Source organism: Podarcis liolepis, assembly GCF_965112155.1.
Source record: "Podarcis liolepis genome assembly, chromosome: 5".
NCBI lineage: Eukaryota > Metazoa > Chordata > Lepidosauria > Squamata > Lacertidae > Podarcis > Podarcis liolepis.
Window position 1 is genome coordinate 81046503 of NC_139556.1, and position 23060 is coordinate 81069562.

At 43.8% G+C, this 23060-nt stretch overlaps 1 protein-coding gene across 2 annotated transcripts in view; it reads left to right on the plus strand.

The window, feature by feature from the left end:
* Positions 1-220: 220 nt before the first annotated feature.
* The window catches only part of MME (membrane metalloendopeptidase), an 84020-nt gene continuing 61180 nt past the window's right edge, over positions 221-23060 (plus strand). The window contains exon 1 of one of the 2 annotated variants that reach the window (XM_083504108.1): positions 221-576. The gene's annotated coding sequence lies outside the window, so the exon portion shown is untranslated. Of the gene's footprint in view, positions 577-14926; positions 15472-23060 lie in introns of those variants that run through there. The other variant, XM_083504106.1, reaches the window with a different exon arrangement.

Genomic DNA, 23060 nt, shown 5'->3' on the forward strand with positions numbered 1-23060 from the left:
CTAACCTATCTTCTTGAAGCAGCTGAAAGAGAGAGAGAAAAATAACAATTCTTTGTAAAGTGCTGGTTCACTGTTTGCAACCCTTCAGAGCTAGTTGAGAAAGCTTGTCCCAGGTCCTGCAAGTTCACCCGAACCACAAACTCCAACTGCCACTCGCTGACTCACACCCCAAACCACAGGCTTGGAAAACTGATAGGGACATGAGTAGAGATTGCAGTGAGAGCCAGAGAACTATCAGTCCACACTGACAAAGGGCTGCTGATTTTACCCCTAGAGAACATGCCCTGATGAGAAGCATCCAAGAAGAGTCAGCAGCAACCCTGCTGAAGAACTGGTTGGACCTGAGTGTCAAATGATCCACTGAAAGAAAGGAGGTTCTAGGCAACCCCACCTCCTGTATAAGGATCTGCAGAACACACTTTCAAGGCATAAGCTGGGATCAGCTTACTGCTTTCATTCAAGCTGTTCTCCGGGGTGCTGGTCCTGAAGACGCAGGGTGTACATCTGTCCACATCCTAGGACTTCACTTCTAGCCCCAAGAGAGCCCAGCTGTAACAAGACCCTAATGAGAAGCAGGTAAGTGAATGGGCCCCATGTCTTTCACTGAGGCTATTGGGGTGAAAATCTCTTCCTTTAGGGGGACTGGGTGGTGCTTGTTTGTTACAGTTGGTCAACAGCAGAAGTTCACAGACAGAAAAGAAGCTCTTCAGCTGTGACATTCGTTAGGTATATATCTCAGCTTAATTCAGTTTAAAGCTAAAAATGTAGGATGTGGATGTAACCAATATGAGCTGTATCCAGCTTTCTCATTACATCAGTGCAAGGATTTCCATTTGCACAATGGAACTTTTCCACCTCCTCCATCCATGGCCCTCCAAAAACTGTTCTGGAGGTTCCACCAATCCTCCAGAACAGGGTAGGAAAGGGTAAAGGATGTGTGCAAGGAGATGGGGGGGGGAGTACCATTGCACAAACAGAAATCCTTGTACTGAAAAAGTTACTTGGATACCACCCTAAGTTTATAATACACATATTGTACGCTTGGATTAAGTGTTGTTTCAGGACTGTTCCATTATTATTATTTTACACATTTCACAATGGCTAAATAGACTCCCAAACAATGGGGATTGTTATGATCTCAAGCTAGGTGGTCACAGGGTTTGAGTATGTGTCTCTCAGTTATGCCCCAAGGGTCATGAGCAGCTTTTCCTGAGACTCAGAAACTACAGAACAAATTGGTGCTGTCATGGTGGCCAAAAATGACATCAAAAATGTTGTGTAGAACAAAGTTGATGTATTTTTCTCCCTGGATCTGTGCAGCTGCACTGAGCACAGAAGCACGTTTGTTTTTTTAAAAAAAACACAAAACATCTCTCATGCATGCAATTCAGAGATGTTTTAAAACCGCATTTTATAATCGCAATGTAAAAATAACAGGTGGTGCTTAAAGTTCTCCTTACCCAACAGGTAGCCAATTGACAATTCTTGACAATTCTAATAACCTTGATGGAAAATGTCAGGAATCAGCCCTGCTTCTCTGACATATGAATGTCACAAGTCATTTATTAGCACAAGGGTAGCCAACATGGTGCCACCCTGATGTTACAGGACTACAGTTCCCATCATCCTTAGCAACTGGCCATGCTTTCTGGGGCTGATGGGATATGGAATCCATCAACAGCTGGAAGGCACTACATTGCCTCCCCCTGCATTAGTACCTTCCACAATACTGCCTGCACAACCAGAATTATAAATGTGACAGCAGACAGGAAAGAAGTTCTGTTTTTCACCATAGCAATCTACTTTGGGGGATGGCATCTACATAAACTTTGTTATGAAAGCGTCCTCTTTTTAGGAGCATAGTAAGCAGCAGAATTAAGATGACAGCAGCAATTATTGCTGAGTAACAAAAATCATCAATGAACTTCAAAAGCCATTCTAAAGAAAGAAACCCATTTACCTAGTAACTGAAAGCATGCAAAGGTGGAGGACTACTTTGGAACAGAGTGGCACGGCATTGGTGGCACTGTGTTGAGAAAGTATGGTACTGCACAGCCACCCCATGTTCCTCAGACAATGGGGGGCACATAAAGGAAGCCCTCCGAGAATGATTCTAATGCATCAGTAAGTTCATATGGGAGAAAACAATATGTAATGTGCTCTAGAATTTAAGTTGCCCATATTCTCTGATGTGACAAACTGTACAGTGGTGCCTCACAAGACGAAAATAATCTGTTCCGCGAGTCTCTTCGTCTAGCGGTTTTTTCGTCTTGCGAAGCAACCCTATTAGCAGCTTAGCGGATTAGCGCTATTAGCGGTTTAGCGGATTAGCGGCTATTAAAGGCTTAGCGGCTTAGCAGCTAAAAGGCTATTAGCGGCTTAGCGGCTTAGAAAAAGGGGGGGAGCGGAAAAAAATCGGAACACTCGCAAGACGTTTTCGTCTTGCGAAGCAAGCCCATAGGGAAATTTGTCTTGCGAAGCAGCTCAAAAACGGAAAACCCTTTCGTCTAGCGGGTTTTCCTTCTTGTGAGGCATTCGTCTTGCGGGGCACCACTGTATTCTGATATAACTCAACAGCTCCTTTTAGAGTGCCGGCAATCTGGGAACTCTTTGGGGAGCTCTCAACAGTTAGACAACTTGCGTTTCTTCTCCAATAAACATTCTGAGGCTAAGGTACAGTGGTACCTTGGTTTTAGAACAGCTTGGTTTATGAACAACTTGGAAATAGAATACTGCAAACCCGGAAGCAGATGTTCCGGTATGTGAACTTTGCTCGGAAGCTGAACATGTTCCTCTTCCTGTTGAGTGTGTTCCCTTTGTAAATTGAGTCCCCAGCTGCTAATCAGAGGCTTCCTGTTGAGTCTGTCAGCTGTTGAGTCCTGAGCACCCACGCAACACAGAGGTGATATTTGGAGCTTTTGTTTTTGCTATTTATTTATTTTTTTGCATTTTTGTGTGTGTGCCTTTTTTGTTTTTTTTGACTGTGACTTGTTCTTTGTTTTATGGGACTGACTTGTGATTGTGGCTTGTGACTTCGTTTTTGTGACTGTGACTTGTGACTTCATTTTTGTGACTGTGGCTTGTGACTGTGTGGAAGCCAGTTCAGCTACTGATTGATTGACTGTGTGACTGTAGAAATAGATAAAAGCCCCCCTCCCCATCTAAATAATGACTATCCTCAGTGCACGTAAGAATTATTATTTTTTTAAAAAAATTATCATCTACAATACTGTCTTATTTATTTTATAGTACAGTACATTGATTATTGCTTTCATTTTATGGATCAGTGGTCATGTTAGATAGTAAAATTCATGTTAAATTGCTGTTTTAGGGGTTGTTTTTAAAAGTCTGGAACAGATTAATTCATTTTGCATTACTTTCTATGGGAAAGCAGGCCTTGGTTTTAGAACGCTTTGGTTTTGGAACAGACTTCCGGAACGGATTAAGTTTGGGAACCAAGGTACCACTGTAATACCTGAACTAGTCAGGTGTCTTGGTCCCTGAACCCAGTCCCATAAACTACCCTGAGGGAGATACAAGTGAGGTGGAATTATGTTGCCTCACTCAAGAGGAAACATTTAGTACCCTGGCCCACAAGCTCTCCCAAACTGAGAATGCAGCTGTCCTGCCTTCCTCAGACTTGGAGGACAAATCCCTTTCAAATTGTGAAAGAAAACACCTGGGAAAAGGTCAACACAGATAGCTTCTCAAGAAGGTGGGTCCAACAGCAGTATATGCCTTGCCAGACCTCTGTAAGACCTGAGATGGCCTGAATGCTCTGCTGAGACAACATAATCTAAGGCTTAGCAAATGGACTCACTGGGAGCTGCCCAGGGTGCTGACCTGCCTTTGACATAACTGCCTTCAGCTTTTGCCCAGACTTGACTTGACCTGTTTCTTCCTTCCACTTCCTTTGTGACAGCAGAATAGAATATAAGAACTGGCCAACTCTTTTTAAAAGTGCAGAATCGTGGGTATGGATGTGGCCTCTGAGCAAAATTCTGATTCACCGCACCACTGATTTGAAAAGTGGAGCATATCTCACCTGCTGGACAAACCATACAAAATGCCAGCTTTTACTTATTTCAGATATCCATAAAAATGAGATTTCCACGACTTGGTCGCTTAGGAACTAGCCAGCCAGGTAACTATTCTCCTTTCACACTCAATTTGTACCTTCCTCGCCCTCCCCAGAAAAAAATAAATAAATCCAGTTTCTTTCACCCCTCTGGTCTGGTTCTTTTACATTCACTCCTTCCTCATCTTTGTTCCCAGTTGACTTTTCATGATAATAATGTTTTATCTTTCAAATTTCCTTCAGCACCTCCTCTGGCCCTTCCCCCTCACATGAAGGAGAGCTCCTTTCCACCCCTCAATCCTCTGGGTTTGTCTAGCTCACACATACCTTTATTCAGCATGCGATGAGTTGTTGGCGCTGGCATCAGTCTAATCAAATGGCGACAGCATGGTTTAGGGGGCTGGGCAGGCAAGTGAGGAGGCCCTGGGCAAGCCATGCCACCTGAAAGTGGCCCAAGGCCTACTAGGTGTGAGTGGGAATCCTGGCTCACAGTTTGAGAAACCCTACCCTAAGAAGAAGAAGAAGAAGACGACTTTGGATTTGATATCCCGCTTTATCACTGCCCTAAGGAGTCTCAAAGTGGCTAACATTCTCCTTTCCCTTCCTCCCCCACAACAAACACTCTGTGAGGTGAGTGGGGCTGAGAGACTTCAAAGAAGTGTGACTAGCCCAAGGTCACCCAACAGCTGCATGTGGAGGAGCAGGGAAGCGAACCCAGTTCCCCCAGATTACGAGTCTACCACTCTTAACCACTACACCACTCTGGCTCAGGACTATTAGGAATTATGGAACTGCCCCCCCCCCCACCCCGTCATATTTCCACAATTAAAACAAAATACTGCTATATTCATTATCTCTGTACATTACCTCTATTCTTATTTTTGCTTACAATTGGGCTCTGCAAATAAATGTGACCAAATTGCAGCTGTCCTTTGCATGACATGACCTGCTAATCGAAGTCATCCCTTTACGGCTTTGTCAAAGTGGGCTATTGTCAACAGAAACTCATTTCGCCCATGGTGCGTTTGTGAGGCTCTAAGGTGCCACAAGGGCTCTCAGTTGTTTTTACTGCGATTATGTTACCCATGATTATACACTGTGGTTGGAATAAGGCTCTTGATGTCATTCTCATTTTGCCCCTCTGATGTAATGAAGAGCAAGAGTATTCATAATTTGCCATTATTTAAAGTGGATGATAACTGTAAAAAAAACAAACAAACAAAAAAACAGCACACCAAAGCAACCCTCAGACACTATGTGCATTGCTGTTCTTAAGTTCATCTTAAGTTCACAAGCATTCAGTGATGGAAAATGATGTCATAAAAAGCAAACTTGCAGCTCCAAAACAGAGGATGCTGTGCCAGAGCTATGTTCATGTATGAACACATAATGTTTAAAATAAGAGCAAGCAAGAGCAACCAGAAAGGTTTTTTAGAACTCTGGTCTTCATTACGTTCTGGAATGACATATAAAGGGAAATATTCAACCATATAATGCCTTTGCTCTGCTGTAATATTGCAGTGTGTGTGTGTAAGGTTTTTAAAAAACCAAAAGTGGGGACAGGAGTATGCACAGAAGTCCTGCTCCAAGCATCCCTAGTGTAAAGGTAAAAAAAGGGTAAAGGAACCCTGGATGGTTAAGTCCAGTCAAAGGCGACTAGGAGATTGCGGCGCTCATTTCACTTTCAGGCCAAGGGAGCTGGCATTTGTCCATAGACAGCTTTCTGGGTTATGTGGCCAACATGACTAGACCGCTTCTGGCGCAACAGAACACCATGACAGAAAACAGAGTGCATGGAAACACCCTTTACCTTCCTGCCACAGTGGGACCTATTTATCTACTTGCACTGGTGTGCTTTTGAACTGGTAGGTTGGCAGGAGCTGGGACAGAGCAACAAGAGCACACCCTGTTTCATGGATTCTAGCCACTGACCTTCTGAATGGCAAGCCCAAGAGGCTCGGTGGTTTATACCACAGCACTACCCGTGTCCACTACTCTATGCATAGGTCCCAACCTTCCTGTGTTGAGCAGAAAGGTGTCCTTGGTTGTATGGAAAGACCTTCTTGCATTCAAGTGAATGCAAATAAAATCTGCCTACAGACTCTCCCCACGGGCAGGAAAAACCCAAAGGGGCTCACCTACAGAAGAAAGAAACCACCTGAGATCATTTTCCCCAGGGCCACTTTAAACCCTGGGTGGTGATGGTGAGGTATCCCCTGAAGCATGGGTAGGCAAACTAAGGCCCGGGGGCCGGATCCTGCCCAGTTGCCTTCTAAATCCGGCCCGCGGATGGTCCAGGAATCAGCATGTTTTTACATGAGTAGAATGTGTGCTTTTATTTAAAATGCATCTCTGGGTTATTTGTGGGGCATAGGAATTCGTTCATTCCTCCCCCAAAAAAATATAGTCTGGCCCCCCACAAGGTCTAAGGGGCAGTGGACTGACCCCCTGCTAAAAAAGTTTGCTGAGCAATAGTTTTATACATAATATAGTTTCTTCTTAGACTTGCTTGTCTCCCCTGCTTTTCTCTATGGTTTTCAGATTTCATAATTCCAAGTGTTCTTTATGTACTGCTTTCACATGGACCTACCCCTGATGGAATGACTACTTCTCTGAGTTGGTATCTTTTATCATCAGTCCCTTGGGAATATCTACTGTTCTTTCTACCCATTCCCTCTGCAGGAAGTACCTGGAACCTGGATGGAATATGACAAACTGAAAAATCCTGCAATATATGTCTCCAAGCATCCACAATAAATCGCACCTTTTTGGGGTGGGGTGGGGTGGGGTGGGGGTGTTAAGTGTAATCAGTCAGCATGTAAATATTAAATTACTTCTTTCGTAAGTGTTTTATTTCCCCTTTTTTACAGAAGAAAAAATGGCCTGCTTTTCCCTTTTACCCAAGAAACTGCAGTCTCTAATATTGCCACAATTGTGTGTGTGGTTATTTGTTATTGTTGAGTGAAAGGGGGTGAGGTTGAAATATACCATTCTTCTGCTTATCAATGGATATTGTTAATACTTGGTGGATGGTTCATACTTCTTTCTTCACATCACAGGGTTAAACTGCACATATGTATTAACAACCTACCGTATTTTAAAAGCATTTAGTTACAATAATTTAAAAGCATTTGTGCACACATGCTTACCATGAACGTTTTTTAAAAAAAGAAAAAGGAAAAAAATCTGAAGGCAGAATCAATTCCTACCCTCCCCTTACTCCATGCATGGATAATTCCAATTATACACTATACAGATTTTCAATGACCTTCTTTCCCCCACTACATTCTTGTGTACAGGCAGTACTATTTATTATATGACAGGTGTGGAGTTTCTAAATCATTCCCCCCCCCCAAAATCTCTACTAATTTCAAAAGTCTCTCTCTCTCTCTCTCTCTCTCTCTCTCTCTCTCTCTCACACACACACACACACACACACACAACCAGTATAAGGTACATAAATTTTAACCAATATACATAAATTTGAAAATCAGTGCAAACAACACAATTATCTGAATGAGTTAATTTGTAACACTGTGGGGACAAAATCAGTCATCTACTTCTGTAAACCAAGAATCAGGAAACAGTGCTGGGTGCCTTGAAAGTTTTTGTTTTTTTTTAAAGAAAAACAGAATATCTGTAACTTCTTTACTTTGGGGAGGAATTGGGTGCCATTTTCATGCCTGGGAACCCCTCCTGAAGGGATTCATCCTGCCAAATTTCAGAAGTAAGGCTGCAGTGATTTCCCCACCAACTAGGGTTGCCATGTGTCCAGATTTTTCCAGACATTACTGGGATTTCAAAGGGGGAATTGACTTCCGGTGGAATTTTCGAAAGTGGTGCTTTGTGCTGGATCTTAGGCAAGTCAATTGAAAACAACTTTGGGGTTTGTTTGTTTGTTTGTTTGTTTAAAAAAACAACGTTCGGGGTGTCATGTTTTTAATTTTTGAAATATCACAAATGCTGCTTCTACAATTTCGGAGTGGGTAAAAAGGTTTCACTTAATCTCCCCTTGTTTTCCCCCAGTCAATTAGCCTGGAAATAGCTGACATCAGGGAGATGCTCCTAGGTAAGAAATTTACCAGACAAATCAGTCTGGTTGTTTTCCTGCTAGGCAACTTTAAAGTAGATGTGGTTGGGGAGAGAACCAGAAGAAGATTCACTGTCCATTCCCAAAAACACTGGGATTGGAGAGTCTGAGTAAATCATTCCTTCTGATTACAAGTTTGACTAATCAGCTCTCCTCCTCCCTCTCTCCACCTGGGTTTTGCTCTACCTCACCCCCACAACCCCTCTTGCTGTCTTAGGGATGTTAGTTTTGCTTTTAGCAGAGTTGTCTGCAGTGTTTGTTACGGATGTTCAGGTTGCCAAGGCACCATGAAGTGCTTCAGGAAACCTGTTTCAATTGTGAGTGACAGATTCCCAGTTCACTTTAAACAAGTCCTGAATCTTTCCCAAGGACTTTGCTTCAGAATCACCCTAACAGAAACAAAAGCCACATAGCCACTGGTTGGAAACAGTCATATACAGAGCAGCAATTATGGCAGAGATGAAGAGGACAAATTCATCTGCTCATAGGTGCTTTGGCTTTTAAGGAAACCTTTGTTCTTTTATTACTCAATTTCTCATGGCACACTAGCAGTTGAGAACGGTTGCCTTGGGTATATAACGGAGAAGCAATGTGCCTAAATAAGTGAACTACGGGAACCTAGCATTTAAAGCACAACCCAGGGACTGAAATCCATGGATAAAAGTACTGAGCAGTGGAATTCAGGTCCAATTATTTCAATATGTCTTAGGCAATCTTTCATACATTGACTTGGGAGTAAGTTCCATCAACCTCACTTGGTCTGTTGTTAGCCGCCCTGAGCCCAGCTTCGGCTGGGGAGGGTGGGATATAAATAAAATTTATTTATTATTATTATTGGTCTTCTTGTTGTTGTTGTTTAGTCGTTTAGTCGTGTCCGACTCTTCGTGGCACCATGGACCAGAGCACGCAAGGCACTCCTGTCTTCCACTGCCTCCCGCAGTTTGATCAAACTCATGCTGGTAGCTTCGAGAACACAGTCCAACCATCTCATCCTCTGTCATCCCCTTCTCCTTGTGCCCTCCATCTTTCCCAACATCAGGGTCTTTTCCAGGGAGTCTTCTCTTCTCATGAGGTGGCCAAAGTACTGGAGCCTCAGCTTCAGGATCTGTCCTTCCAGTGAGCACTCAGGGCTGATTTCCTTAAGAATGGATAGGTTTGATCTTCTTGCAGTCCATGGGCTTCTCAAGAGTCTCCTCCAGCACCATAATTCAAAAGCATCAATTCTTCGGCGATCAGCCTTCTTTATGGTCCAGCTCTCACTTCCATATATCACTATTGGGAAAACCATAGCTTTTACTATACGGACCTTTATTGGTCTTACTTCCAGGTAAACATGCTTGCAATTGCACTGCTGGGCATGTCACATTTCTGAATCAAACTCATCCAGCACCCTCTTTTGCATGTCAACTCAAAATGGACTCCATCTATGTTCCAAGGGGTTTACAGCCACAATTCCATCCTTAAAGCCCATTCCTTACTCTGCAACGGATTTTCAATGTGACTTTTTACAAATCAAGAACTATAAAGGGTATTCCTTTAAAGTTATTGGATTGATAATGATTCGGGACCCTCCCCCCCCCAAGAAAATCAATAGTATTAGGGACAAATTAGATATGCTGCTAAGTACTTTGTTAGCAATGGTGTCTAGGATTTTTTGTTTAATAATAGGTGGCAGGAAGGACAATTTTAATTGAGGCTGCAATATGTGGGGAGGGGAAGCGTAACTCTTTATTCCAAGCTGTGATCCTTAGAAAAATTGCCTCCTGTGTTGCTGTTACAGATAATTCCTCTATTTTCGTGATACATATGTAGGCACCTCAGGACAGGAGGAAGTGAGAGCAAAAATAATTTCCCGGCAGGGTGCCTGTTTTAAAGTTGGTCTTGGTGAAGACTTTATTATTATTTATAAATTTCTTTATTGCCCTTCATCTGAGGATCAGAGGGCAGTTTACAATATAAAGCCTTCCTTGGCATAGGAAAGAAGAAGAGGTAGCCCCTGTTGATATTCTACATATGAGGCCACTGTTAAATAATATTTTTTATTATTTTAATGTAAACTGTTTAGAGATCTTTATTACATTAGCCATTAAATGAAAAATAAAAATAAAAGAAGAGGTCACTGCTTCTCTCTCTGTCTCTCTGTCTCTCTCTCTCTCTTTTCTAGTCATATTCTCAGATAGATTTCCATTTCCCTCTTAAATCTATGCTGGATTTCAAAACTAAGTTTTTATAAATGGAAAACTTTTTGGCCTATGTACAGACCAAAGTGGTTTTCTGGCTATCAAACTTTTCCCCCTCACTGCGTATAAATTAGAAAGCTGAGGGTGATAATGGGGGTAGGTCTTGGGGTTGGTTTTTGAAGCTGCATTAAAAAGGACATTAAGATGGGCCTTTTAAGTAGATGGGTTGGTGTAATAAGTGAAGTGGCAGTGATTGAAAGAACCATGGTAGGTTTTATATATATATATGTTGAAATTGAGATGTCTTGATTAATTTGGGGGCCATTTCTCCCTCTCCTTTTTGAAGGCAGAGTATCATGATTGTTGTCAGCATTTATAGCTTTATTAGCAGAGAATGAAATATCAGCGCTCATCTTCTTAATGGAGACATTTCGACACACTGTGGGATGTTTTTATTCCTTGCTGTTCGGTATATGAAAACGTTTTGTCACTTTTCGCACCATCCTTTTTCAGGAAGCGCCATATCAGGCTTCTTGACTTAATTGCTGTCTATCCATCTTAATTTCACTGATGTCCATTCTGGGTCATTTGCTCATCATACCAGGAATGAATCCAGAGCACCCTCACCCCATTTGCATTTCTGAAAAAGCAAATAATGGCATTTGCTACACTATATACTTGCACTGGTGATGGACTCGTGTGGTTCCTTTGTCTTTTTCAGTGGGGTAAGGGACACTACCATGGCTTGTGTGGCAATGCTGACCTCTGACTCTGGCCCTGAGCCTCCTTGATTGTGTCACTGTGGATAAAATGATGATTGCCCCCATGATTGAGGGAGTCGGCGCTACGCAATGTGCTGATGTGTCACACGTGTGCACAAGTGGCATGAGCACATTGTGTGGCATGCACGCACATTGAGGGGGATAATGAAGGGGGCCTGGTCCCCTCCGTGACAATTTGGGGGGAGGTTTCTTGGCCCCCTCTAGATGTCGCCCCTGATTGTCCTTGCCACACCCATCACCCTTCAGCATCTTGGGAGGAGCTGAGAAAAGTCCATCTGGATAATAATAATAACAATAATAATAATTTATTATTTATACCCCGCCCATCTGGCTGGGTTTCCCCAGCCACACTGGGCGGCTTCCAACAGAATATTGAAATACAATAACCTATTAAACATTAAAAGCTTCCCTAAACATGGCTGCCTTCAGATGTCTTCTAAAAGTCTGGTAGTATGTTTTTCTCTTTGACATCTGGTGGGAGGGCGTTCCACAGGGCGGGTGCCACTACCAAGAAGGCCCTCTGCCTGGTTCCCTGTAACTTGGCTTCTCACAGCGAGGGAACTGCCAGAAGGCCCCCGGAGCTGGACCTCAGTGTCCAGGCAGAATGATGGGGGTGAAGATGCTCCTTCAGGTATACTGGACCGAGGCCGTTTAGGGCTTTAAAGGTCAGCACCAACATCCCATCTAATCCAGAATCCTGTTCTCACTGTGGTCGACCAGATGTCCATGCAAGCAGGACATGGGTGCAGCAATGCTTTCCCCCTTTTGTAATTCCCAGCAAGTGGTGTTCAGAGGCATGCTGCCTCCAAGAGTAAAAACAGAACACATCCATCATGCCTAGTAGTCTTTGATAGGTTTACAGTCCATGGAATTTCCTAATTCTCTTTTAAAGCCATCAATAACTACATCTTGAGGAAATGAATTCTGTAACCACCCACTGCATGAAGAAGGAATTTCTTTTGCCTGTCCTGAATATTCCAGCGTTCAGCTTCATTGGATGGCCCTGGGTTCTAGTGTTCTGAAAGAGGGAGAAAAATGTCTCCCTGTCCATTTCTTCCATTCCATGTAGCTGGTGTGAGGTCTGGGTGCGTATCTACACCTGCCTGATAAGAAGAAGAAGAGTTTGGATTTGATATCCCGCTTTATCAATACCCAAAGGAGTCTCAAAGCGGCTAACATTCTCCTTCCCCTTCCTCCCCCACAACAAACACTCTGTGAGGTGAGTGGGGCTGAGAGACTTCAAAGAAGTGTGACTGGCCCAAGGTCACCCAGCAGCTGCATGTGGAGGAGCGGGGAAGCGAACCCGGTTCACCAGATTACGAATCTACCGCTCTTAACCACTACACCACACTGGCTCTCAGTAATTAATGTTGCGAGTGGGTACATAACATCACTGCCATCCCCACTTGCTCCATCATTCACCTGGACCATGTACAAAGAGGGAAAGGAATGAATAACCTAAGCAAGGAAAGGGATTTCAAATGCATATCAAGTAACCAAGTCCAGTCTTGTGGATGGCCAGTTCTAGAATAAATATCAATTGAAAGCAGCATGTTGAGGGAAAGCATTAATAATAATAATAATAATAATAATAATAATAATAATAATAAGTTTATATCCCGCCCTCCCTGGCCAAAGCCAGGCTCAGAGCGGCTAACATCATACAAGTAAGACAGTGCATAAAAGCAAGCGATCAATAAATTAAGATACATCCCACAATTAATTCAAACAAATTAAAATTAAAACTGGACAAGTGGCAATCTTCAGGTTAAAATTGAAGGCAGTTACCAACTGTTTCCACTGATATTATAAGCACCTGAGAGCAGGCTGGGAACCTCCTTCGTGCTTGTTCTTATACAAGGAGAAAATGAGTCAGACTGAACCCTGACCAAAGGCCTGGCGGAACAGCTCCGTCTTGCAGGCCCTGCGGAAAGATGTCAAATCCCGCAGGGCCCTAGACTCTTGTGAGAGAGCGTTCCACCAGGCCGGGGCCATGGCCAAAAAGGCCCTGGCTCTGGTCGAGGCCAGTCTGGGGCCCAGAATCTTTAGGATGTTGTAATTTGCAGACCATAAGGTCTTCTGTGGGGCATACCAGGAGAAGTGGTCCCATAGGTATGAGGGTCCTAGGCCGTTTAGGGCTTTATAGGTTAAAACTGGGGGAAACTACCTGCAAATGAGTTAACAATTAATGTTTACCCAGCCTCAACAGCTTTATTCTACCTCCACTGTCAGAGGCATTGTGTCTCAGAATATCAGTTGCTGTGAATCGCAGGCAGGCAGAGTGCTATTGCCTTCATGTTCAGCTTGCAGGTTTCCCACATGTTGGCCACTGTGAGTACAGGATGCTGGTTTTAAATGGACCATTGGCCTGATCAAAGCAGGGCTCTTTGTGTGCTCAATGGGAGTTCCAGTTACAGATAGGTAGCCGTGTTGGTCTGCCATAGTCAAAATAAAAAAAATCCTTCCAGTAGCACCTTAAAGACCAACTAAGTTAGTTCTTGGTATGAGCTTTCGTGTGCATGCACACTTCTTCAGATACACAATGGGAGTTGACGCTGTAGGATTTATGTGGAAAGAAGCCCCATTATCCTCAGATGAACCTATTGGAGGGTGTTTCAGAGGGTCAGTGGCACTGCAAAAGTGGTCCACTTATTCATCGACACTCGATGGCAATCTGCCAGCTGTGGAATGACCAGCAAGGCCTTCTAGTCACAGAGAGAGATCAACAGAGAGATGTAGGGAGAAAATGTTAACAGTGGGGCAGAAATACCATGAAACGCAATAAATTCAGTCTGTGGCAAATAAATTTCACAGATGTGCACAAAATGCATGGAAACTTATACCACAATAAGAAAGAAAAATTAGTGTGTGCCCATAAGAAGAAGAAAAACCATCCAAAATCCAGTTATAACCAAGTGAAAGATCACCATCACTTCATCTTGGGTTCACTGTAGTCCTCCATAGTGGTTTGGTGGGCTAACATTTGGCCACACCATATTTCACCTACCCATGATAGATCTGGTGGAGCCTTTGAGGAAGATCCTTTGTGAGTTAGCCAACTCAGCACAACCAACCCAATTCTTTAAAAAATAAAATAGGACAGTTGTTTGTAAACTATGCTTTCCCAAAAAGTGGACTTCAAGCAGGCTCCCAGCAGAGCTCTCCCCATTTGCATCAGAAGCAAGGGGAAGAGGCCTCATACCATTGGTCCACCTAGTAAGTGTACTGTCTACATTCACTGATGGAACCTCTCCAGGACTTCAAATGTGGTCCTCTCCCAGCCCTACCTGGAGATGCTGAGGATTAGTCCTTGAACCAGGGGTGCTATACCACTGAGCTATTGTCCTTCACCCCATATGTATGGACAAAGTCTTGCCTACCTGTTAAGGTGAGGGCATCCCCCATTCTTCACAGGCCATAGGAGCAAAGCCAAACTGGAGTTCAGACTACCTGTGGCAGGGGTGCCAACTTAAATAAAATATTTTTTGGGGGGGTTACAGGTATGCTCCACCCTACATATTCGATCACATGATGTGGTTCATGGCAATGCCTATCAACTGGGGGGGGGGGGTGCAACCCGCTCATATATTTTATGGGAGTGGGGTGAAGACCTCTTGGCTCCTAGGAGTTGGTTTCTATGACCCGTTGGGTCCCTCTTTTTCTTGGAGGGCCTGACTAATCTTGTGGGGATAGGAACCAAAGCTTCCCTCCCGGCCTCATCTGGGTTTCCCCAAAGACAGAGGGAGAGGGAGAGAGAGGAGGAGGAGGAGTTGTGCGTTTTTCCTGCCCCCAGCCCAGTCTCTGCTTAGAAATCGGGATAAGAGGCAAGACCTTTTGAAAGTCCCCAGGAACAGCGGAGAGGCTGGATCGCAACCAGCTAGCGCAGCTCGCCCCTGCCTGCCTCTCTCTCTCTCTCTCTCTCTCTCTCTCTCTCTCTCTCTCTCTCTCTCTCTCTCTCTCTCTCTCTCTCCTGCAAGGGAAGAGTAAAACCCACTCTCTCCTCTCTTTCTCTCTCTGATCCGCGGCTGCCTCGGCTGCCTTGGCAATGCCTGGGTGGCTCTTCGCACGACCCGCCGCCTGAGTCCAGGGGGAGCGCCGGGAGCGCAGCGCCTGCCGCCGCCCCCTCTCCGCCCCTCCATCCCGTCTCGCGGACCTGAGCGCCGCCGCTTCCCTGGAGGCTCCTGCCGGCTGACTTCTTCTCCTCCTCCTCCTCCTCCTTCCTGGGTCTTCCCACGGCGGCGCCTCTCTCTCTCTTCCCCCCTCCGCTTGCGCTTTCTTCTCTCCATCGGTCGGTGATGTGTCTATTTACATCAGCCCCGAACTTCTCCCAGGAACAGCTCGGTAAGTCTAGAGAGACCGGAGAGGTAGAGTTGGCGAGCCGTGGAACAGGGGAGTGGGTGGGTACAGATGGTGAAACCCAGAAGCGGGATCCTGACTAGAGAAAGGCGAGGGGGGTAGAGAGGGATGGGAAGGAGGGCAGTCCCAGCGTGAAGAGCGGGGCATCACTTCTCCAGTAAATCTGAGCGCAGCTTCTCTGCAGAGGAGGGAAAGCAGGAGAGGAGCCGGGCAGGTATTGGGCTTCATTCGAGCCAATCTCAGCCCTTTCATCACTGTGCAGTGCAAAGAATGGAGAAGGGTACCTCTGAGCATGTGTTGAGTGCCCCATATACCCCCCTTTCTCCGTGGGCTGCATCTTTGCAGTCACAATCAGCCCCCCCCCCACGCCCTCTAGGATTTGAGAGCAGAAAAGGGGTCTCTTAGCACACTGGAGCCTCTGCGTTTCTCTCTTTTGGGAGGGTGCAGATAAAAGGCATTGTTTCCGCCAACTTAGGTAGCTTCTCAAAGCACCCCATGTTTTCCTCCGGCTGTTTAGTAGCGACCTGATTCTGATTAACTTCAGCATGCATGTTGCCTCAGAGGTAGACTCATAGCATCTAGCTTACCTTCCAAACTTGGATTCCGTGTATTTTTAATAGCGTGCGTTTCATCCCGAGCCTTAAGAGCAAGCAGAGAACTAAATTTAAGGCTTTCATTTCATTGATACCTCCTTCTTTTTTACATTTTCCCAACAGCATCAGTAAATTAACTGCAGTGTACACGTTTTAAACTTCATTGTTTCAGAGCCAGTTAAAATAAGCTCTAAAACGCTCTATGCGGGGGGAGAACAGCACTGTTTGCTTTGTACATTGTTTTATTTCTGTAAGCATGAAACTTTGGCTGTCCAGCCTCTATTGTCCTAAAGTTGTTGGGAGAGTTTTGGAAGAGTGTGATTGCTCTGTTTGTCCCAGAGAGCAGGATGAGCTCTCTCACCTTGCTGTGCAGTTGCTCATAGGAGTAAAAGTACATATTCACTTCTTTTCCTAAGCAGGCTTGTGTGGGTTCGGTTAAACTCAAGTTTGGTTAAAATGCAGCAAAAGGTTAGATTTACACATACAATTCCAGTGGCTATTTTATGTGCAAAGTGGAACTTCTCATATGTCGTGCTGATATTTAGTGCAGAACGCCGAGCTGATAGATTCTTGGTTAACCTAGAATCAACAGGCACTTTCCTGTAAGTGTGACATAAGAATCTGAACCAGCGGCAGATCCTGGAATTATTTATAATCATGAAGTTACTCTTCATCAGTAATGAAACTTTGTTTTTCATACTTTTATTATAAATGTTTAACCGTTGCCAATTTTTAAAAGCAATCATGTACTACTTAGAAAATAAGCATTACTAATTTTTAAAAAATTGCTTCATTAACTCAGTACTAAATCTTTTTATAACAGCAACAACATATGGGCTGTTTAACATAACTTTTTCAAATCTCCCCCCACCCACAAACATTTCACTGCTTGTTGCATCACTTACTTGAATCCGATTCTTTGAAGCATTTTATAGAATTACAGTTGCAACCTTTACTGTGGCTTTTAAGGAAATATGAAACGTGCTCAGTCACACAGCTATTTACAAAGAGAACAATAGATTGTTGTGGTTCCTGAAATATTTGATCACCAGAGTTTACTAGTGTGTGTTTAGAATACTTTATCCATCTCCCTTACCCTTGATGTTTAAATTTGCCCTGGCAGAACCCCACAAGCCGATGTTTTAATTTCCCCACCTCTCGCTCTCTTTCTCATTTTTGCAATTTATTGCCTTGCCATTTATATTGTTCTTGTTGGGTATCATATTTGAATGCATGGAAGATGTTACTGAAACAGTAGTAATTGGCCCCCAGAAGTCTTGACATCTTTTTACCCAGTCTTGTTAGTGGTTCACTCTGCAGATAAGCTTTCAGGAGAACGCTGAAATGAATAAAATCTGAAATCCAGGAACAGGGAAGTGTCGCTGTGAATGCATTATCTGTTTTTATCAGTAACAAATTCAAATATGTCCTCTAGCAAACTCTATGGGAACTGTATCTGAAGAAGTGTATCTGAAGAAGTGTGCATGCACACGAAAGCTCATACCAAGAACTAACTTAGTTGGTCTTTAAGGTGCTACTGGAAGGAATTTTTTTATTTTGTCTATGGGAACTGTAGGTGTATGCAATTATCTTTGCTTCTTTGAAAAGTTGCCACATAACTTTCTATCAAGGGATGGTGTTTTATTTCAGAAAGTCGCTGGCCTGTTTTACTAAATCATCATTCCCCCCCCCCCCCCATTTATGAGTAACACCAGGAAACCAAACCAGAAATGCCTCTTATTTTCAGATACCAATGTATTTGCTGAATGAGAACACTCCAAACTAATTGTGTCTCCTAAGGTGTCACAGTTCACAGGTCTTCTCTCAGAAGTTGTTACATTCAGTCAATGTTTGCACCTTAGATGCAGGAAGACTTGCTTCCATGCATTTAAATTGAAAGGTGAGAACCACCTTAGATTCCTGTTTGACAAGTCAATTGATGACCAAGGACTGCAATCTGAATCTGTCACCATTTCAACTCTCCCAGTAGCCATACCCTTTCTCAATGGAAGGAGTTTTTTTTTAACTTTTTTGTAACAATTCATGCCATGACCTTAATTGTCTTGGAAAGTTTCCGTTTTGGTTAGATACCATTGTATGCCAATTTCATGTCAATTTCACATTGAGACACCACTTTCCTGCAAAAACGTTTTCTCTGAAATGAAACCCACACACCTGTCTGCTATGTATGTCTTCAATACATGTCAATATGTGGCCAGAATAAATGCATTTTCATAAACTCTGAAATGTATGAATGCACACCCCAGGTACATTTTTGTATACACAAGCTATTCAAACAAATGGGATTTTCCCAGAAGCATATTACACAGTTTATGCTACCATTAAATGTTTGAAACTTGAAATAAGTTTTATGTATGCAGAAACATTGTAAATGGCTTATTTGGGTAATAAACACGAGGCTGCAATTGCTTCCCACTTGCAGCCAGACATGATTCTTGGCATCTTATAATGGAGAATGTCCTGCCGGCAGGGATGACTAAACAACAATAGGGAGCAGAGAAGCACATACAGTGGTACCTTGGTTCTCAAACTTAATCCGTTTCGGAAGTCTGTTCTAAAACCAAAGCGTTCCAAAACCAAGGCGCTCTTTCCCTTAGACAGTAATGCGAAATGGATTCATCCATTCCAGACTTTTAAAAACAACCCCTAAAACAGCCATAATGAGGCCACTGAGCCATAAAATGAAAGCAATAAACAATGTACTGCAGTCACACAATCAATCAATCAGTAGCTGAACTGGGTTCCACATAGTCAGAAAAACAAAACAAAAAGAGCCGCAAAAACAAAAATGCAAAATAAATAGCAAAAACAGACACACCTCAGCATAACACTCAAAACAGAAGTGTGGCACTCAAAATGGAAGTGTAGCACTCAAATCGGAAGCATAACACTAAAAATGTAGCCCGTTCAGCTTCCGGAAAAAATTCACAAACCGGAACACTTACTTCCGGGTTTGCAGTGTTTGGGTTCCAGGTTGTTTGAGTATCAAGGCGTTTGAAAACCAAGGGACCACTGTGCTTTCTTCTGGCTGGTTCCACATGCCTTGATTGAGTTTGTTGGCATCCATCTGCCTCAAGAGACAATGGAGTACACCTCCGTGAGTGAAATCAAATTGCTGTGTTAGCAGCACCCAAGTGACCTTCTAAGGGAGCAAGCTAACATATATGGAGGTCCTGGGCTGCCCAGACAACAAGGCCCCACTGATGTGTTCCAAAGGAAAGTAGAGCAATACGTTTGGTACCATCTTAGCTGCAGGAGTTGCCAGAAGGAGGCGTACAAGGTGCCATCCAACCATCTTAAGGACTCCATCCCAGATTTGTATAGGGTTAACTCCTTAGCCTCCCCCCCCCAAAAAAAAGATATCCCACAAGGCACCTGGACTGAGTAAGGAACTAGGAAGCAGGAGCCAACTTCAGCCTCAACTGCCAATGCAGTGTTTGGAATCATCCATTGCTAAGGAAATGCATTTCTAAACCAATTAACCAAAAGGAATAGTGTTGTCCCCCACCCCCTCGCAAGTCCATATCACCTGGTCTGGCATATTTCAAAGAAGAACATGTAGGCCGCTCCAAGAAGTCAGATTGAAGCAGGTGGACTGAAAATGAAAACTGAAGCTCAGATTGTTAATTTCCATTGCTGCCAAACATAATAATTGCAGCTGCCTGTTTTGTCTACACTTTCGAGGGCAACTGGGGGAGGATCATTGAAGCCCTAGGAGAAATAGAACAGAACTCTAATACCTAAGCTCCTGTCTGCTTTAATTATGCCCAGGTCTTGGTGGTATAAATGAATGATCACATAAATAGACCTTTGCTAGGTGGCCTATAGTGTTCGCTTGTTTTCTTAAAAAGCTGCAGGTAAGAACAAATCAGTGGGGTGCCTTTAAATAATGGAAACACTCCAGCAGTAGTATAATAAAGACTATCTCCCTTGGGGAAGTTATGCTGTCTTCACAAAGCACATTTGCATGTCAAAGCAGGTGATTCTTGGTGTGCTAATAAATTGCAATTTAGGAACATTAAAGCACTCACCAAACTAAGAAGCTGAGGCATTTTCTAATTTTGACTTCATGAACCTACAAAGTTTAAGGACTACAAAGTTTAAGATCGAACTTTCTGCTTGACTAGCGTATGATAAGGACGGGTTTGGCCGTCTTGCAACGCAATCCTATACATGTGTGCTCAGATTTACGAGTTCTTGAGTTCAGTGGGACTTACTCCCAGGTGAGTATGCATACACAAGAACCATTTTAAGCCTTAAATCTTCATGCTTTAACTGGGAGATCAGTCGCCTAAAGTTTCAGCTACTTTGTCAGTGAAGAGATTTTAAAAGTGAACATCTGATCTGTTAGGTTGAGATTCAAGGGCACACTTGATTACCTTTTGAAGCAATTCTATTGTTATGGCTTATCATAATCGAGAAATAAGACAATGTAAAAGGTGTTTCTTCCTTCTAACCACATGGGCTACCTTTTAAAAACCGAATTGTCACTGATCTTGTAAATGATCCCCACATATGCCTTGATGGCAAACTTATCTGAGGTTATGGGATTAGATAATTTACCCATCACACTTTGAATTTATGTCAGCTTCCTCCAACCTGGTGCCTTCCAGACATATTGGACCACAATCACCATCAGCTCCAGCCAGCGGTCAGCAATGATTGGATCTGCAGCCCAAAACTAAGAGGGCACCAGCATAGAGAAGGCTGATTTAGGCAGTTGTTTGGGATGTGCAAAGTGCAATGGGACTTCTCTTCTTCTCCCCACATGCCTCTGGTGCCCTCTCCCCTGTCCAACTCTCTGGAGCAGATTTGAGGGGGTGCAGGGGATACATGCAGAGAGGAGAAGGAGTTGCATTGTGCTGATGGGATGACTTCATTGGATTCACCTCTTCTGATTCATCCAAGTTCCTTAGCTAAACAGCGGCTGCACTAAATGAACACTGTTTATGAGAATTCTGTAGACTAAGTTATACACTTCCCTGAAGGGGTTACAAGATAGTACTTCAGACTGCGAAATTTTAGAAGAATGGTCCTCACTGCTCATGTGCATAAAGATACATTTACCATGCGTAACGAGGTCGTTTTGGTCCTGGAATAATTGAAGCTGAATTCATGTGACTTAGATCACACTGGACAAAATCGGGCCTAAGATAAAAAATTCCTCATGCCCAGTAGAAGACAGTCTGGCAGGGGTGGTGACAGGCAGGACTCTGACACAGTGGCAGAATTATCATTTACTGGGATGGGGCAGGGCATGGGAGTGGTGAGACTGGGTTTGTGCAGGCACAGTGGAGGGTGAATCTGATTGGCTCTGCCAGGGCAGCCTCCACTCACCCTCACCCTCACCCCTGCCCTATCCCATCCCCACACCATCTCAGTGAGCAGCAGAGATGCTGTTATTGGGAGGCCAGTGATGTATCGCTGCTCAACCGCACTCCCCCCTCCTGCTTTCACAGAATGGGAACCAATGCACATAGACCTCCGAAAGTCACTGTCACTCATCGGGACCCCTCAGAGCACCGGCAATTATTATATTTTCAACATGTGAGCTTTCGTGAGCCATTCATGTGGCTGGAATATTTCACACACAATAAAAAGGCTCATAAAAATCACCGTACGGTTAAAAAGAAATGCCAGCTTTTAAATGCTGCCATGCAACATTAAAGCAGCAGTCAGGGCATGGACAAGTTGTGAAGAGAGGAAGAGCTGGAGGTGCTATTGGGTGGGCTGAACCAGTGCATGAAATGATGTTTTTTCAGAAACGTTAGGTACGTTAGGATAATGGCAGGGGCAGCAATGAGATGAGCAGAAAATGATATGAGAGTCCTTATGTTTTCCCTCACATGGGGGGAAAAAAAGCAGTTTGGGAGTGGAGGAGGAGTGATTTTGAATGCCTCTGGCAACACACCAACCAACAAAAACTTGCCCGACATTAATCTCCCTCTTCTCTCCCCGCTCTCCTCAGTTATCAGTGGGCCCTTCACTCAAGACTGCAGCCTCTGCAGCTTATTTTGGATAAATACAAAATCCAAAGGGGGGAAACATACCCAGCTGAGCACCATGAGAAGTTCAGAGATCTTTTCTGTTTCTTCCAAGCAATCATAGTCCCACTTACCCCACTGCATTCAACAGGATTTACCTTGGGGTAGTGCTGGACGGTGCAGTTATTGCTGTATTCAGCTGTTGCTGATTTTGAAGTGATGTTTTTGATACCGGTTTTATTGCTTTTAATTTGATTCTCCCTTATTTTTCGCACATTCATCATTTTCAGTGTGCTTGTGTGTGTGTGTGTGTGTGTGTGTGTGTGTGTATGTGTGTGTGTATAGTGTTGCACACCACCCCAATCTCCAAGTGCTACGAGATTTCAGGGGTTCTAGGCGGTTACCGCAAGTTCATGTTTCCTTTGGGAATGAGGGCACAGTGAAGACTGTGGTGTCTTTATGATATATTTTTATTTACACATATAGACAACCTGAGCATGGAGGGGTTCACAGCATTATCACCCCAAGAGGGCCTTATTTCACCCATAGCCACAGCTTTGGAGTCAAACAGAAATCAAACAATGTTCTCTCTCCAATTTGCTGCATATCTTCTGGCGCACCTCACTACAACTCTCAATTTTTGCCTTTGCCTTTTTCTAACTACAGTGGTACCTCTGGTTAAGAACTTAATTTGTTCTGGAGGTCCGTTCTTAACCTGAAACTGTTCTTAACCTCAGGTACCCCTTTAGCTAATGGGGCCTCCCGCCGCCATGCTGCCGCCGTGCGATTTCTGTTCTCATCCTGAAGCAAAGTTCTTAACCTGAGGTACTACTTCCAAGTTAGCGGAGTCTGTAACCTGAAGCATTTGTAACCCGAGATACCACTGTATCAGGCAACCCTCCCATTTGCCATTTCCCACAGATCCACTTCCTTTGTTCCCTTAATGGCTCATCACCCAGGCGATCACCTCAACAGG